The 13,933-nt window shown below is 52.0% G+C and overlaps 1 protein-coding gene across 1 annotated transcript in view; it reads left to right on the top strand.

Moving 5' to 3' along the window:
• Positions 1-9,599: 9,599 nt before the first annotated feature.
• The window catches only part of ASS1 (argininosuccinate synthase 1), a 52,208-nt gene continuing 47,874 nt past the window's right edge, over positions 9,600-13,933 (top strand). The window contains exon 1 of the mRNA XM_057721443.1: positions 9,600-9,788. The gene's annotated coding sequence lies outside the window, so the exon portion shown is untranslated. The remainder of the gene's footprint in view (positions 9,789-13,933) is intronic.

The following is a 13,933-nucleotide window of genomic DNA, read 5'->3' as shown; positions in this document are numbered from 1 at the left end:
ACGTATGCTATAAAAACGTTTGTTTTTACCAATTCGATTTCTTCATCCAGTTATTTTGCTTTGGTAAGGAGAGGCTTTGGCTGGGAGGGAGACCACCACCCTTCTGGCCCAGGAGCACTGGAGAAGGAGTCCAGGAGCCTGGAGGGCTCCTTGTGAGTAGGGTGGCTCTGGCACCTTTCTGGGCTCAGTTTCCTCATCCCAAAATATGAAAATGTGACATCCCCCACCCCCACCCCGCCCAGGCCTGTGGGGAGAATTAAGTGAGAAGGAAATGTATCACAGAGACAGCAGCTACCCATGGTAGCAAATAGTAGTTCTTAATTAAGAATAATTCCTAATTATATTTAATGAACTGATTAAATTTAATCATTTCATCATCCACTAGAGATTCATTAGGTCCTACTTATGTGCCAGGCAGTGAACATAAAATCCCTGTGCTTGTGAGCTTATGCTCTTGGGGCAAAGGGTTTATGAACAGCAGGGAAACGAAGAGTGAAATGTGTACCTGTCAGTTAGTGAGGGTACTGGGGTGAAAACCTAAGTTGGGAAGGTGGGGTTTAGGGGGCACTTTTTAACAGTCCATCAAGGTGGGCCTCACTGAGAAGGTGGCATCAGAGCAGAGACCCGAGGAAGGTGAGTAAGACAGTCATGCAGACATCTATGGGAAGGGTGTTCTGGCAGAGGGAACAGCAAATACCAGGGCCCTCTGGTAGGAGGATGCTCGGGGGTGGAGGTGGGGGGTGGGGGGAGCTGAAACTGAGGGTCAGTGGGGGGAAGAAAGAAGGAGCTGCGATTAGAAAGGTAAGAGGGTTGGGGCAGATCCTGGGAGCTTTGGGGCCACCGTAGGGACCTTGGCTTCCCCAGTGAGCTGGGGAGGGACAGGATTAGGACGTCTGTGTGTGTGCTGACCTGTCTCCAGTGCGCTGGGACAGGCCTCATCAGAAGCCCAGAGCTGCTGCTCCTCTTGCTCCAACCCCGCATCCCTGCCCTCTTGCCTGGGCTTCCTGCAGCCCCTGCCTCAGTGACCGCCCTTAGCCAGCTACCCCTCAACACAGCCTCTGGCAGAAAGAGGCTGTTTCTCTTGCACTTGGTTCTGGAGAGGAAGAATCCTTTCTCCTGGCTCCCTTTGGTCCGTGTGACACTCTCACCTCCCCCTGAGCATCCCCCGTCTGTCATCTGGGCAGCAAGGAAGACTGAGTTCATCCCACTATGGGATGAATGACTGTCAGACTTCCTACACGGAGCCTTCCGGCAATGCTGGGGTGAACAGAGGAGTCTCTGTGTGCATTTTACAGATGGAGAAAAGGATGTTCAGAAGGAACATGGCCCAGTCGCTTGCCTGATGGGTGACTGGGTCAATGCTTAGAATGGGACTCCTGGTTCCCACCAACAGCCCCAACTGAATCTTCCCCAGGGTACTCCCACTTTCAAAGCTGGTTTCTTTGGAACCAGGAGTCTGCAAACATCTTCTGTAAAGGACCAGATAGTGAGTCTTTCTGGCTTTGGGGAACATATGAAACCACTCCCTGGGCCATTGCAGGGCAAAAGCAGAGCAGCCACAGTCAACACACAAAGCAGGAGCGTGGCTGGGAGCCAATAACACTGTATTTGTGGACACTGACGTTTGAAGTTCATATAATTTTCATGTGTCGTGAACAGTCTTTTGATTTTTTTTTCAACCATTTACAAATGCAAAAACCATTCTTAGCTTGCAAGCTTTACAAAAACAGATAGGGACCATAGTTTGCCAGTCCCTGATTTAAAGCACAGAAGTCACCAATGGTGGAATTTCAGGCTGGGTGGGGGAGAGATTCCAGCGAGGGGGGAAGCAGAGAGGGAGGGGCTTCCCAGTTCCTCTTCGTACCCCATTTGTCCAGGGCCCACCTGTAAAGAGTTTCTTTGGACTGAACAATCCTGTTTGTGCAGCCCTAGGGGCCATGGGTCACAACTTGAGCCCTGCCCTTTGCTGGGCTGTTAATCTTTTGTAGAGCCAGGGACTTTGCAGCCCATGAAAGGGTCAGCCCTGGGGCCGTGGCATTGACAGGTGAGAACTGCTGCTCTCTCCCGCCTCCCGCTCCCCAGACTCACCCTGGCCCTTCGTGTTTGTCAAAATACCTTTTGCTGACTATTCAATGCCCTATAGACCTGAGTTTATTTAATTCTCCCAGGAACTCCAGTGGCAAAAAATAGTATGTCCATTTCACAGATGAGGGATGGGGGCTCAGAGGAGGTGAGCCACTTGTCCAAGCTCACACAGCATGGGAGGGAAGAGAAGGACTCGGTGCAGGCCCATCTGACTCTGCAGCCCAGGCCTCCAGCCTCCAGGCTCCCCTGCCTCCACTCTCCAAGGAAGGAGGCTGGGGAGGAGAGGAAGGCCCAGTAGCAGGATGAAAAGGAGGGACGTTAGCAACTCAAGACCTGAGGCATCGCCAAGGGCGTGTGTGTTCTGTCGGCCTCCTTCCTCCCCCACCTTCTCAAGTTTCCTCTTCGAGGCTCTGAAACAGAGGCAGGTGAGGAGTGATTGCTCAAAGTCCTACGGCAAGCCAGGGGCAGACTTGGCCTGGAATCCAGGCTGTGATTCTGAGTTTCGCGCTCCCCACTCCTCCCACACGCACAGGATGGTCGCCGAGGAGATCCGCTGGCTCCAAAGGCGTGTTTTCCACTCTGCTTTTCCAGCTGCCACTACCATTGGCCAGGGCCCAATCCGGCCACCCAGCCTCATGGTGCCGCCTGACCTCTGAGGCTCTTCTGAACCATCAGGGGTGGAAAACAGCCCTGCAGGTCACTCATTAAACTCCCTGATGTAGCTTTTCCAAGAACCCACACTGGACTCTGTGTTCCCTCTGGGTGGGGACTGGCAACCTGGGGTCCAACCCAGAGGACATTCTCTGTTCCTGGGGCCAGTGCCCAGGCCTGGAGAGCAGCAAAGTGGCTTCTGGTGCCAACCATGAGGTGGTTGCAGGGTGAGGTGCTTGGGGTCTCCACACACCCAGGCCTCCCCACAAGCTGCAGGTGCAGAGCCCTTGGGTGGCAGAGGAGAGGCGGATGATAAGAGGGAGCTACTCCATGGTTAGGTACACAAAGCTGCATCTAGGTTTATAGGTTGCCAGGGGATTTAGCAAGATCACGTCCATTGAGCGTGCCCTTCAGTTCAGACAAGTGGCCCCACAGTCAGCACCAACCCTTAGAAAAGCCACTTTGGCTGCAATGTGGAGGGTGCATTAGAGCAACAGGAAGACAGGTGAGGTGTCTCCTGCAGAGATACGGGGGAGAGGTGATGGTGATCTAAGACAACAGCAGTGGGGGGAATTCCTTGGCGGTCCAGTGGTTATGACTTCACATTTGCACTGCCGTGAGCCCAGGTTCAATCCCTGGTCAGGGAACTAGGATCCCACAGGCTGCACGGCACAGCCAAAAATAAATAAATAAATGAAAAGGGGGAAAAAGAGAAAACAGCAGTGGGGAGAGGGAGAAGGGACCAGAGCTCTCATGGTCCTCTGTTTTGTTACTGGAGATTCCAGGCAGCTAACGTGTGCCAGCATGAGAGAGACACAGCATGTGACAAGGGACCAATCTGTTGGGAGGACGGGAAGGGGTCAGAGAAGCATCCCCAAGGAATGGTATGTGCAAAGGCCCTAAGACAAGGAAGAGCTTGGCACATTGAAGAAACCACAAGCAGGCCAGTGCAGCTGGAGTGCAGTAACTGAGGGTAGAAGAGGAAGTACAGGATTCTAGATTTTACCCTAAGAGTGATGGGGGACCATCAAAGTCTTTTTAGAAATCATTTTAATTCATTAATATTTCAGAATACATCTCAGAACTTAAAAGATCTTAGAGAAGATATCTACAATACCATTATCATACTTTTAAAAATCAACAATAATCCCTTCCTATCATCAAGCATCCTGTCAGTGTTCAAACTTCCAATTGCTCAGAAAGATGGTATTTCTTTTATGCTTAAAAAACCCCAGGGTCCAAATAAAGTCTACATGTGATTATTGATTATGTCCTCTGTGTGTCTTTTAACTCAAAGTTCCTCTGTTTCTTTCTTTCTTTTTTTTCCCTTAAAAATAAACTTTATTGAGATAGAATTATTCTGGGAATGCAAGGTTTGTTCCACACCTGAAAATCAAACAATGTAATTTACTACATTTAGAGAATAAAGAGAAAATCATATGATCATCTCAAAAGATGCAGAAAAAACATTTGACAAAATTCAGCACCTACTCATGACAAAAACATAAAAGTGAACTTTTTCAGCTGTGAAAAATATCTAATAAAAACCTACAACTGACATCATACTTAATGGTGAAAGACTGAATGAATGAGCCCCTAAGATTATGAACAAGTCAAGAATATCCACTCTTACCAATTCTAGTTAATGTTGTACTGGGATCCTCACCATTGCAATAAGGCAAGAAAAAAAGCACAAATACAGGGAAAACGTAAAACTGTCTCTATTCACAGTCAACGGTATTGTCTACATAGAAAACCTTAAGATATTTACAAAATCCTACTAGAATTAATCAGCAAATTTAGCAAGGTTGCAGAAGATAAGGCCAGTATACAAAAATCAGTTGTATTTCTATATATTAGCAACAACTGATTGGAAAATAAAATTTTAAATATCATTTACGATAGTATCAAAAAACTTAAAATACTTAGAAATAAAGTTAATGAAAGATAAGCAGGACCTGCACACTGGAAACTATAGAACATTGCTTAGACATCTGAGTCAAAATGGATATTTTGGCACTCCTATTGAAAATGAGGACTTTTATACCACCCATCAGAGATGCCCCAACCTGCCAGGTCTTCCCCTTCTCTAAATAAAAGACTTGGGCATTTGCCTGAGAATAAGCTTCCACCTGGCAAGTCATCCAAGGTGTCTAATAAAATATCCATTTCAAAGCTGGGCTCTGGAGCAGCCATACCTCTGACCCCAAGAAGCCCTATCTCTTGTAGCATAAGAGATGACCTATTCACACTGATGCCACAGATCCCAGCCCTTTCCCATAATAGTCACACTTCCTTTCTCAAATAGAACATGTCCACTCTTGCCTAGGCCATTTACGACACCTCATCACCAGCAGGGACCTTTTCTTTTAAATTAAATTTTATTGGAGTAGAATTGCTTTACAATGTTGTGTTAGTTTCTGGTATGCAGCAAAGTGAATCATCTATACGTATACATACATCCACTCTCTTTTAGATTTCCTTCCCATTTAGGCCACCACAGAGCATTGAATAGAGTTCCCTGTGCTATACAGTAGATTCTCATTAGTTATCTATTTTATACATAGTAGCGTATATATGTCAGTCCCAATCTCCCAATTCATCCCACCCCCCACCCCCCACCTTGGTAACCATAAGTTTGTTCTCTACATGTGTGACTCTATTTCTGTTTTGCAAATAAGTTCATCTGTACCATTTTTCTAGAGTCCACATATAAGCGATATTATTCAATATTTGTTTTTCTCTTTCTGACTTACTTCACCCTATGACAATCTCTAGGTCCATCCACATCTCTGCAAATGGCACTATTTTGTTCCTTTTTATGGCTGAGTAATATTGCGTTGCATATATGTACCACATCTTTATCCATTCCTCTATCGATGGACATTTAGGTTGCTTCCATGTCCTGGCTATTGTAAACAGTGCTGCAATGAACATCAGGGTGTATGCATTCTTTCGAATTCCAGTTTTCTCTGGATAAGTGTGGAATTGCTGGGTCATATGATAACTCTATTTTTAGTTTTTTAAGGACTCTCCATACGGTTCTCCATAGTGGCTCTACCAATTTACATTCCCACCAACAGTGTAGGAGGGTTCCCTTTTCTCTACACACTCTCTAGCATTTATTGTTTGTAGGTCCTTTGATAATGGCCATTATGACCAGTGTGAGGTGATACTTCATTGTAGTTTTGATTTACAGAAATATAGATCAATGGAACAGGATAGAAACCCACACATCTATGGCTACCTAATCTATGACCAAGGAGGCAAGAATATACAATGGAGAAAAGACAGTCTCTTCAATAAATGGTGCTGGCAAAACTGGACAGCTACATGTAAAAGAAGGAAATTAGAACACTCCCTAACACCATACGCAAAAATACACTCAAAATGGATTACAGACCTAAATGTAAGGCCAGATACTATAAAACTCTTAGGGGAAAATACAGGCAGAACACTCTTTGACATAAATCACAGCAAGATCTTTTTCAATCCACTGCCTAGAGTAATGAAAATAAAAATAAAAATAAACAACTGGGACCTTAAAAGCTTTTGCACAGCAGAGGAAACCACAAAGAAAGCAAAAAGACAACCCCCAGAATGGGAGAAAATATTTGCAAACAAAGCAACTGCCACGGGACTAATTTCCAAAATACACAAACAGCTCGTGCAGCTCAATATCAAAAAAACAAACACCTAATCAAAAAATGGGCAGAAAATCTAAATAGACATTTCTCCAAAGAAGACACACAGATGGCCAACAAACACATGAAAAGATGCTCAGTAGGGAGGTTTTGACACTCTAGCTCTTGTAGCTCTGCATCCTCCTGGTCTGCATCCTTACAAGATTCTCACCTGAGATTTCACATCAAATAAGGACATGTTTCGTGACACTTGCTATATTTCAACACTATCTCAGAGACACACTTCTGGTTTGTGAATTCAAAACACAAATTGAATTTGCCACAAATGAAGATCATCTCAAGATGCAGACTGACCTGCGTTTCTTTCTCACTGCTCATATAAACAGCAATTAATACGTCTGAATACACAATTTTAAGTTTTTTTTTTAATGTTGGAAATTTAAGAAGATATAAATAAATGGAGAGATATACCATGATCATGGATTGAAGAACTCAATATTGTTAAGATGTCCATTCTCCCTTAGGTGATACGTAGATTTACTACAATTCCCAAATTCCCAGCAGGCTTTTCATGTAAACAGACAGGCTGTTTCTACTATTTGCATGGATATGCAAAGGACCTGGAATAGCCAAAATAGTTTTGGAACAGAACAAAGTCGGAAGATCTATACTGTCTGCCTTGCAGTCTTACTGTAAAGCTATAGCAATCAAGATGGTGTGGTATCAGCAAAAGGATAAATAAATAGGTTAGTGGAACAGAAGAGGGAATCCAGAAATCAATCAACACTTTTATGGTCAATTAATTTTCAACAAAAGTGCCAACACAGTTCAATGGGGAGAGGAAAGCCTTCAATTAATGTTGTTAGAACAACAGGGAGTAAATGTGGGAAAAAAATAAACCATCCAAGGTCAATCTATTCTCACCTTAATCTGTGCCTCTGGGCAGCCGTCCACCCTGGTACCCAGCGGGCGGGGACCCTGCTGGCAGTTGGGCCCCTGTTTGCCTCTCAGGAGAGCTGTGATCTCACTGCTTCTCATGTCACCAGTGCCTATGCATCTGGAAGGGACAGTCCTCTGGGCTGGAGTCATTTCTGCAGCAGGAGGTAAAGGTCCCCACATCCTGTGGCCCTGGGACTGAGACTCTGGCTTGTCTACCAATTCAACTTAAACCTGAGCTAGAGCAGAGGGTTTGGGCCAGAGCTCCAGACCCTGGGTTCTAGTCCTGCTCTGCCACTTAGAAGCTGTGTGGCCTTGGGGAAGATATACCCTCACTCTGAGGGGCAGGTTCCTGTCTGTAAAATGGGGATGACGATAATATGACTTCCTATAGGGTAGTCGTGAAAATCAAATGAAAGTGAGCGTAAAAGAGTGCTTAGTGATAACCGTGAAGGTTGTGACCCACCCAAATCCACCCAGACGTCCTAGGGAATGCTGACCTTATCTCCTCTTCCACCCCCATGCCCCCCACCCATCCATCCTAGACTGGAGGGGCTCAGCTCTCACCCCACTCTCTTCCTAAGGTCTGGGTAACAGGGCTTCTCTCTGGGACCACCACGACTTGGGGGAACTTGCGAGAACATTAGGCCCTCCTGCCTCAGTTTCCCTCTCCACTTCCCCTGTAATAAGTCCAAGGAGGTGGCCCCTATCCATCCACATCCTCCCCAGCTTTCTCAAAGGGCAGTGACATCTTAGAGGAAGAACCAAGGACCGAGCACAAAGTCAGAGGATGGAGACTCAAAGACAGGGCACAGGGAATTCCCTGGTGGTCCAGTGGTTAAGGGTCTGCACTTCCATGGCAGGGGGCATGGGTTCCATCCCTGGTAGGGGAGACAGGGCAGATGCTCCCCTCTCTGCCAGAGAGGCTCTGCGGATGAGGAACCAAGGCTTCCGGGGGGAGGAACCTGCCCAAGGCTGCAGGACCGCTGAGTGTGTGTTGTTTTGCGGCTGTTCCTCACTCACTCCTAGCTCGTGAGGAAGACCAGGGGCTCATGAGGCCCAGAGGTGGCCCAGTGAGTGGACTAAGGGGGCCCAGCCACCATTCACCTCCTGCAGGAAGGTGCCTCAAGTTACCTGGTCACCCAGTCCCTTTGTCATCATGGCCGCTTCTGGGTTTTGGGTGCCAGAGGTTGGGGGGCCTCACAGGGTGCTGCAGCTTTGCTTATAAGCTGGTTTAATGCATTCTTCCTTCTGAAGGACTCACAGCTACTCATCCGGCTGATGTGCTTGAGTGACTGGACGGGAGTGTGGGGCAGAGGGATAGGGGACCAGCTGGAAGAGGGGCTGAGAGTGACTAAGCCAGCAGCCTTCACCCCTCTCTGCAGAGGCTCCTCTTTCTGCTTGCAGGCAGGGGCCTGGGACAGGGCCGACTCCTTCCCATGACCTACCGCCCCACTCCCACGTCTTTCTTTTCCCCTGATGGCTGGATGGCTAACTCAACTCAGCAGGGCTGTGTCAGGGCTCCCACCTCCAGGCGGGGCTCAGGGCTGGGAGGACTTGGGAAGCTGCCCTCTGGCGGGTCAGTCCTGACCAAGCTGTTGCCTCGGAGAGGCTGGGACCTGCTGTTTTACTGGGTTGTGGTTGCAGTGATTGGTGCTTTGAGGCCTATGAAATCAGGCTGGGAAACTTCTGACACAGAACCTTCTGAAGGCCAGACTGGGGACACACCTCCCTGTTTATTTTGTGAACCTCAATTTTCCCTGCTGCTCAATGGGTGAGCCGTGGGCCAGTCTTCTACTCACTGGTTACTGGGTGCCCTCGAGAGTTTGGTCAGGTGCAGGGCTCTAGGAAGACAGCCAGGAACCAGCCCCGGACTGAGGGATTAAATCCGACCTTCTAGGGCCACCTCCATCTCTGTTTTCCACAATGGGCTCCCGCTCATGGAGGCTGGGGTGGGGGAGGGGCTTTGAGGTCTGTAGAAAGGCCACCACGGGACAACAAAGGGCACGGAGCTCACGAGCCTAAGGGACTTTTATTCCCACTCCCACGACGAAGCGCTTGAGCGTTCCCCAGGGGCCAGGCGGCAAGTCTGGCAGGAGCGCTGTCACCCTGCCAGGTGCGCGGGTTCCAGCCACTGCCGCGCCCCGGGGAGCCGCCAGCCCGCGGGCCGGGGCGCCGGGACCCTCCGGCCAGGGCGGGGGACCCATCCGGAGGAGGTGTCGGCAGCGGGGCGGGAAGGAGGGAAGGGGGAGGGACGGGGGGGGGAGGGAAAGGCCTGGCCCCACCCCTCCGCAGGTGGCCGCGAACGCCGAGCGGCTCCGCGAGGGGGCCGGGCCCGGGGGCGGGGCCCGTCGCGCGCGTCCCCCGACTTGTCCCCGGCCCCCGGCCCTGCCCCCGGCCTCGCCCTTATAACCCGGGATGCGCGCCGCCGCCAGCCCTGCTCCGCCGCCTGCCGCCGCCGCCCGCCTCCCGGTAAGGAGTCCCCTTCCCGCTCCCCAGCCTGGGTCGCGCTCTGCCCGGATCCCACCGAGAAGCAGCCGAGGAGACGGAGGGGACCGCGCGCCCCCGGTTCGGACCCGGACCGGAGGGAAGGGGGCCGACGCCCGGACTCCGGTCGCTCACACGCCCGGCGGCCGGATTCCTGGCTCCCTTGGGCCGCGGGGATGGGGCCGCGGCGCGAGTCCGGGGGTCTGAGGGACAGGTCGGGTGACTTGTTGCCTTTGCGGGCCGAGGTCCTTTCTGGATTTTCCTTTTCCGATGCAATTTCCTTTATGCCGCGAACCCCACGAATGGAGACCTTGGGAACCCGGAGGAGGTGGGGGTCCCTGATTCTCTCGACCCCTGTCTGACCCCGGTCTCTGACTCCGCCTGTTTTCCTCTGCTCGAAACCAGAGTTCCAGCCTCGCCTCTGCCCCTCGCGCGCCCCTGGGGCTTAGGCATCTCGGCCCCTCCCACTGCCCCAGCCTCAGTTTCCCCGGGCAGGTGGGCTCCGGGCTGCAGGCCGCCCTCCCCGGTGCCTTAGGTGTGGCGGGGTCAGTCGCCCGGCTCTGCTTTCTCTGGCCGGTGGGGTCGGCAGCCTCGCCCTGCCCGGTGCCCGGTTTCCGGCTGGCACTGGGCTGTGGGAGGGGCCGCTCTGCAGGAAACGTCAGCCGTCCTGGTGGCTGTTGCCTTTGGCCCCTTGGGCAGCTGCGCCCTCCAGGGAAGGAAAGTCTTTGTGAAATGGAGGAAACTCCTCTCCCATCCCGCCAGGGCTCTTCTGAGGAGGGCCTGTGACCCGGCCACCTCAGTGTTCCCCTCCGCGAAGTGGGAGCTTCTCCTCCCCAACAGTATGGTCTGGCTGCCCAGCCCGGGCAGGAACAAACCTGTCCTTTCCCCAGGGATAGATCAAATAGGCCCTGGGCTTTGATCCCTCCCTTCCACGCCCAGGCTGGTGACAGGAGGGGGCAGGTTCCGGATGCCCGCAGACCCCAGCCCCAAAGGCAGGCACAACTCCACAACTGGGTGAGGCTTTGGGTCAGCTTCCCAGCTTCCTAAGCCTCAGTTTCTCCATTCGCCATGGCTGGCACAGGCTCAGGGCTCAGGAGACAGTAAGAGGATGTATACTGTTGAGAACGGTGCCTGAGTCTGTTCACTCACTGTGTCGAGGCGGGGTGGGGGGGGGTGACATGTGACATACTTTGTGCTGCCATGCTGGGGGCTCAGCACAGGAGACAGGGTCCTTGCCCTCCTGACTCAGGATCTGGTAGGGGAGGGAGACCATAGAGGCAGAAACAGCCACAAAGGCCATGGGAACTGGATAGCAACGGGAGGAGTCTCCATTCTACACGCCCTCCCTGCCCATCCCCCTCTCAGAGCCGGGGCGGCGCGGGGCGGGGGGGGGGGGGGGGGGGGGGGCGCCTGTGTGCTATGCAGAGAAGTAGTTCTGGCTCTGCTGACTGACCGAGTGCTCAATCCTGCCCACTGAGCGCCTAGACCCCAGGCCAGGCACTGGCTGGGGTGGAGGAGGGAGGTCCCCACTCAGCACAGTCTGACCGCCCCTGAGTACCCACACGTGCCCCCATCAGCTGCCTGCCCACCCCCCACCCCCCGGCCTGTGTGGTCAGTTGGCTCTGATGGTAACCATTTCCCTGGCCCAGGGCCCCAGGAGCCTGACTTGAGGGGGCCAGGCCTAGACTCACCTGCTGTGCAAGCACTTTCCCGGGCCCCATCTCATCTTTGTCCCGTGGGTCCTGGGAGGCAAGCCAAGACAGCCAGATGCCTTCATCCTCACGCAGAGCACACAGCCTCTGAATTGAGCACCTTGCCTGTGGGCATCCATGTGGAGAGAGATAACGTCTCTGGAATTCAAGGTCTCAGGGCTCTGATTTCTGCTGAAACACTTTGGGCAAAGTTGATTTTCCAGGCCTTGTTGCCTCCCTGTGGCACAGATGCCCCACCCCAGGCTTGGGATAGGCCAGGCAACCCATGGGCATTTCAATATAGTAGAATAAACAAAGGAACGCACTCACATTCTCCGTCATAACCAAACACCCTGGAGAGGGTTTAAGTGTCTGTCACTGGGGCCTCATGAGATCTACTTAGTCTTCCTACCTCAGGACATTCTCATCGAAACTGGAGACTCAGTCTTCCTAAGGCACCGCACTCGCAAAGGACCCCCAGCTACCCTGGGCGGCAGAAGTTTGCTGGAGTGCTCGTGTCCCCAAGAGAGCCTGGCATTCCTGATTTGGATCTCAAGCCCCAGGAATTTGCAGCTGGGAGCCAGCTCAATATGTAGCCTAGAGCACCCCTATGCCCTCAGCTCCTTATCTATCGGACACACCAAGTATGGCTGTGTCTCACCAAGTATGCAGATGCAATGAGCGGTCTCAAGCACACATTCAGGCTGAACCCTGACAGCAGCACCTGCTGGTCAAAGTGTGGAATTGCAGGCTAGCTCTATCAGACACCAGTGAGGGCGGGGAAAGCGTGAGAGTTGCAGTCCTAAAGTGAGCAAACCCCTAAGTCAGGGAGAATTCTCTGGCCTAGGTGGCCTTAGGGTTTCTAAAAACTATAATGAACTCTGCTCGACTGACTTAGAATGTGAGAGAGGGTTTCCAGAGGAACATTCTTGTGCCTGTAGCCACGATATACAGAGAAATAGAATGCTGATTGGTGATGATTCGTTGAGGATTTTGCCTTCCGGCAGACAAGTAAAGTGAGGGGGAGACAATGTGTGGTCTCCTGGAGGCCAGAGTATCGGGCAGAGAGCTGTGAAGAGCATGTGGTCTGCAGTCAGCCTGGGTTTCGATCCCAACACTGCCATCTGCTAGCTTGAGACCTGGGCACGTCACTAACTTTTCTGAGCCTCGAGTTCATCTGTAAATAGGTGGTAATAATAGTCCCCACCTTGAGATGACGCGCGTGTGGCACTAAACATAGTAACTGCTCTTGTCATCCTTCTAACTTTGATGTTTTAGAGCCACATGAGTTTTCTTAGTGCTGAGCAACTGCCCAGACTTCACTGGGAGCTGGCGGGATGGCTCTGGCTGGGGCCCTGGAGAATGCCCCTTGCCTTGCCAACTAAGTAAGGCCAGGCTGGCAGGCATCTTGGCATGAGGCCAGCTTCTTCCCTTCCCAGGTGTCCCTCTTCTGGAGCAGGATGGCCGGGATGGCCCTGGGAGCCGGCAACATGAATGTTCTTGGCAGTGGCCATGTGCCTGGGAGCTGGGGCACCGGCCCTGTGCCCTTCGTGGAGGGTGGGGGGGGCAGCAAGGCTGGGGCTGGGGGGAGGCCGAGACTCAGGAGCCCCAGAGCTGCCTGTCCAGTCCCCCTGGGCTCAGGGAGGCCAAGTCTTCAGGCAGGAAGCCCAGTGCCCTGGGGTGTCAGAACCAGAAAGGCTTTCAGGCTTTCAGGTTGTTCTGCAGATGGCAATATTGAGGCCTAGAGAGTGAGGGGCTTGCCCTAGGTCAGCCAGGACCCAATGGTAAGGAGAATTTTGTGGGCACAGATGTGGCGCCCAGCTCTGGGCTCCTCCTGGAATCTCACCGAATCCATGGTCGCCCTGTGGGGGGGATGGACTGTTCTTGCTCCTGTTTTGCAGGTGAGCAGCTTGAGCTGCTTGAACCCAGGTCCGGAGGACCAAGCCACTGTGCTCTATCCCTAGTTTCTTCTGCTCTTCCTCCCCCAGATTGAGGCCTCAGCTTCCTCTGGTTTCTGCTGCAAGCAGGCTGCAGGAACCTCGCTGGCCAAGGGAGGAGGGAGCTTCACCAGAAAGGCAGGAGACACGCCAGTGTCAGATTACATCATGTCTCAGCCCACCTGCCCAGCTAGTCTCTGTACGTGCACACACAGGCCCAAACATGCCACACACAGAGACATACACGTATGTGTGCAGACACAGGTATACATAGGCAGGCTCAGGTACATGCATCCAGGGAAATACAGGCACACATGTGCACACACACGCATACACTCACACACACTCACACACTCCAGGGTACATACATTCTATCACGTGGCTCAGACCCAGAGGCTGAGGCCCTTCGTAGCCGTGCACTTGGCCTGGCAGGCAGGAGGGGCTCACGAGTTTCCGGATGAGAGCGTGCATGGAATTCCAGACTTGGAGGGAATTTTAACCC

This window comes from Hippopotamus amphibius, chromosome 2 (assembly GCF_030028045.1).
Source record: "Hippopotamus amphibius kiboko isolate mHipAmp2 chromosome 2, mHipAmp2.hap2, whole genome shotgun sequence".
Classification (NCBI taxonomy): domain Eukaryota; kingdom Metazoa; phylum Chordata; class Mammalia; order Artiodactyla; family Hippopotamidae; genus Hippopotamus; species Hippopotamus amphibius.
The sequence above is the reverse complement of the archived record's forward strand: the minus strand, read 5'-3'. Positions and strand labels throughout refer to the sequence as shown.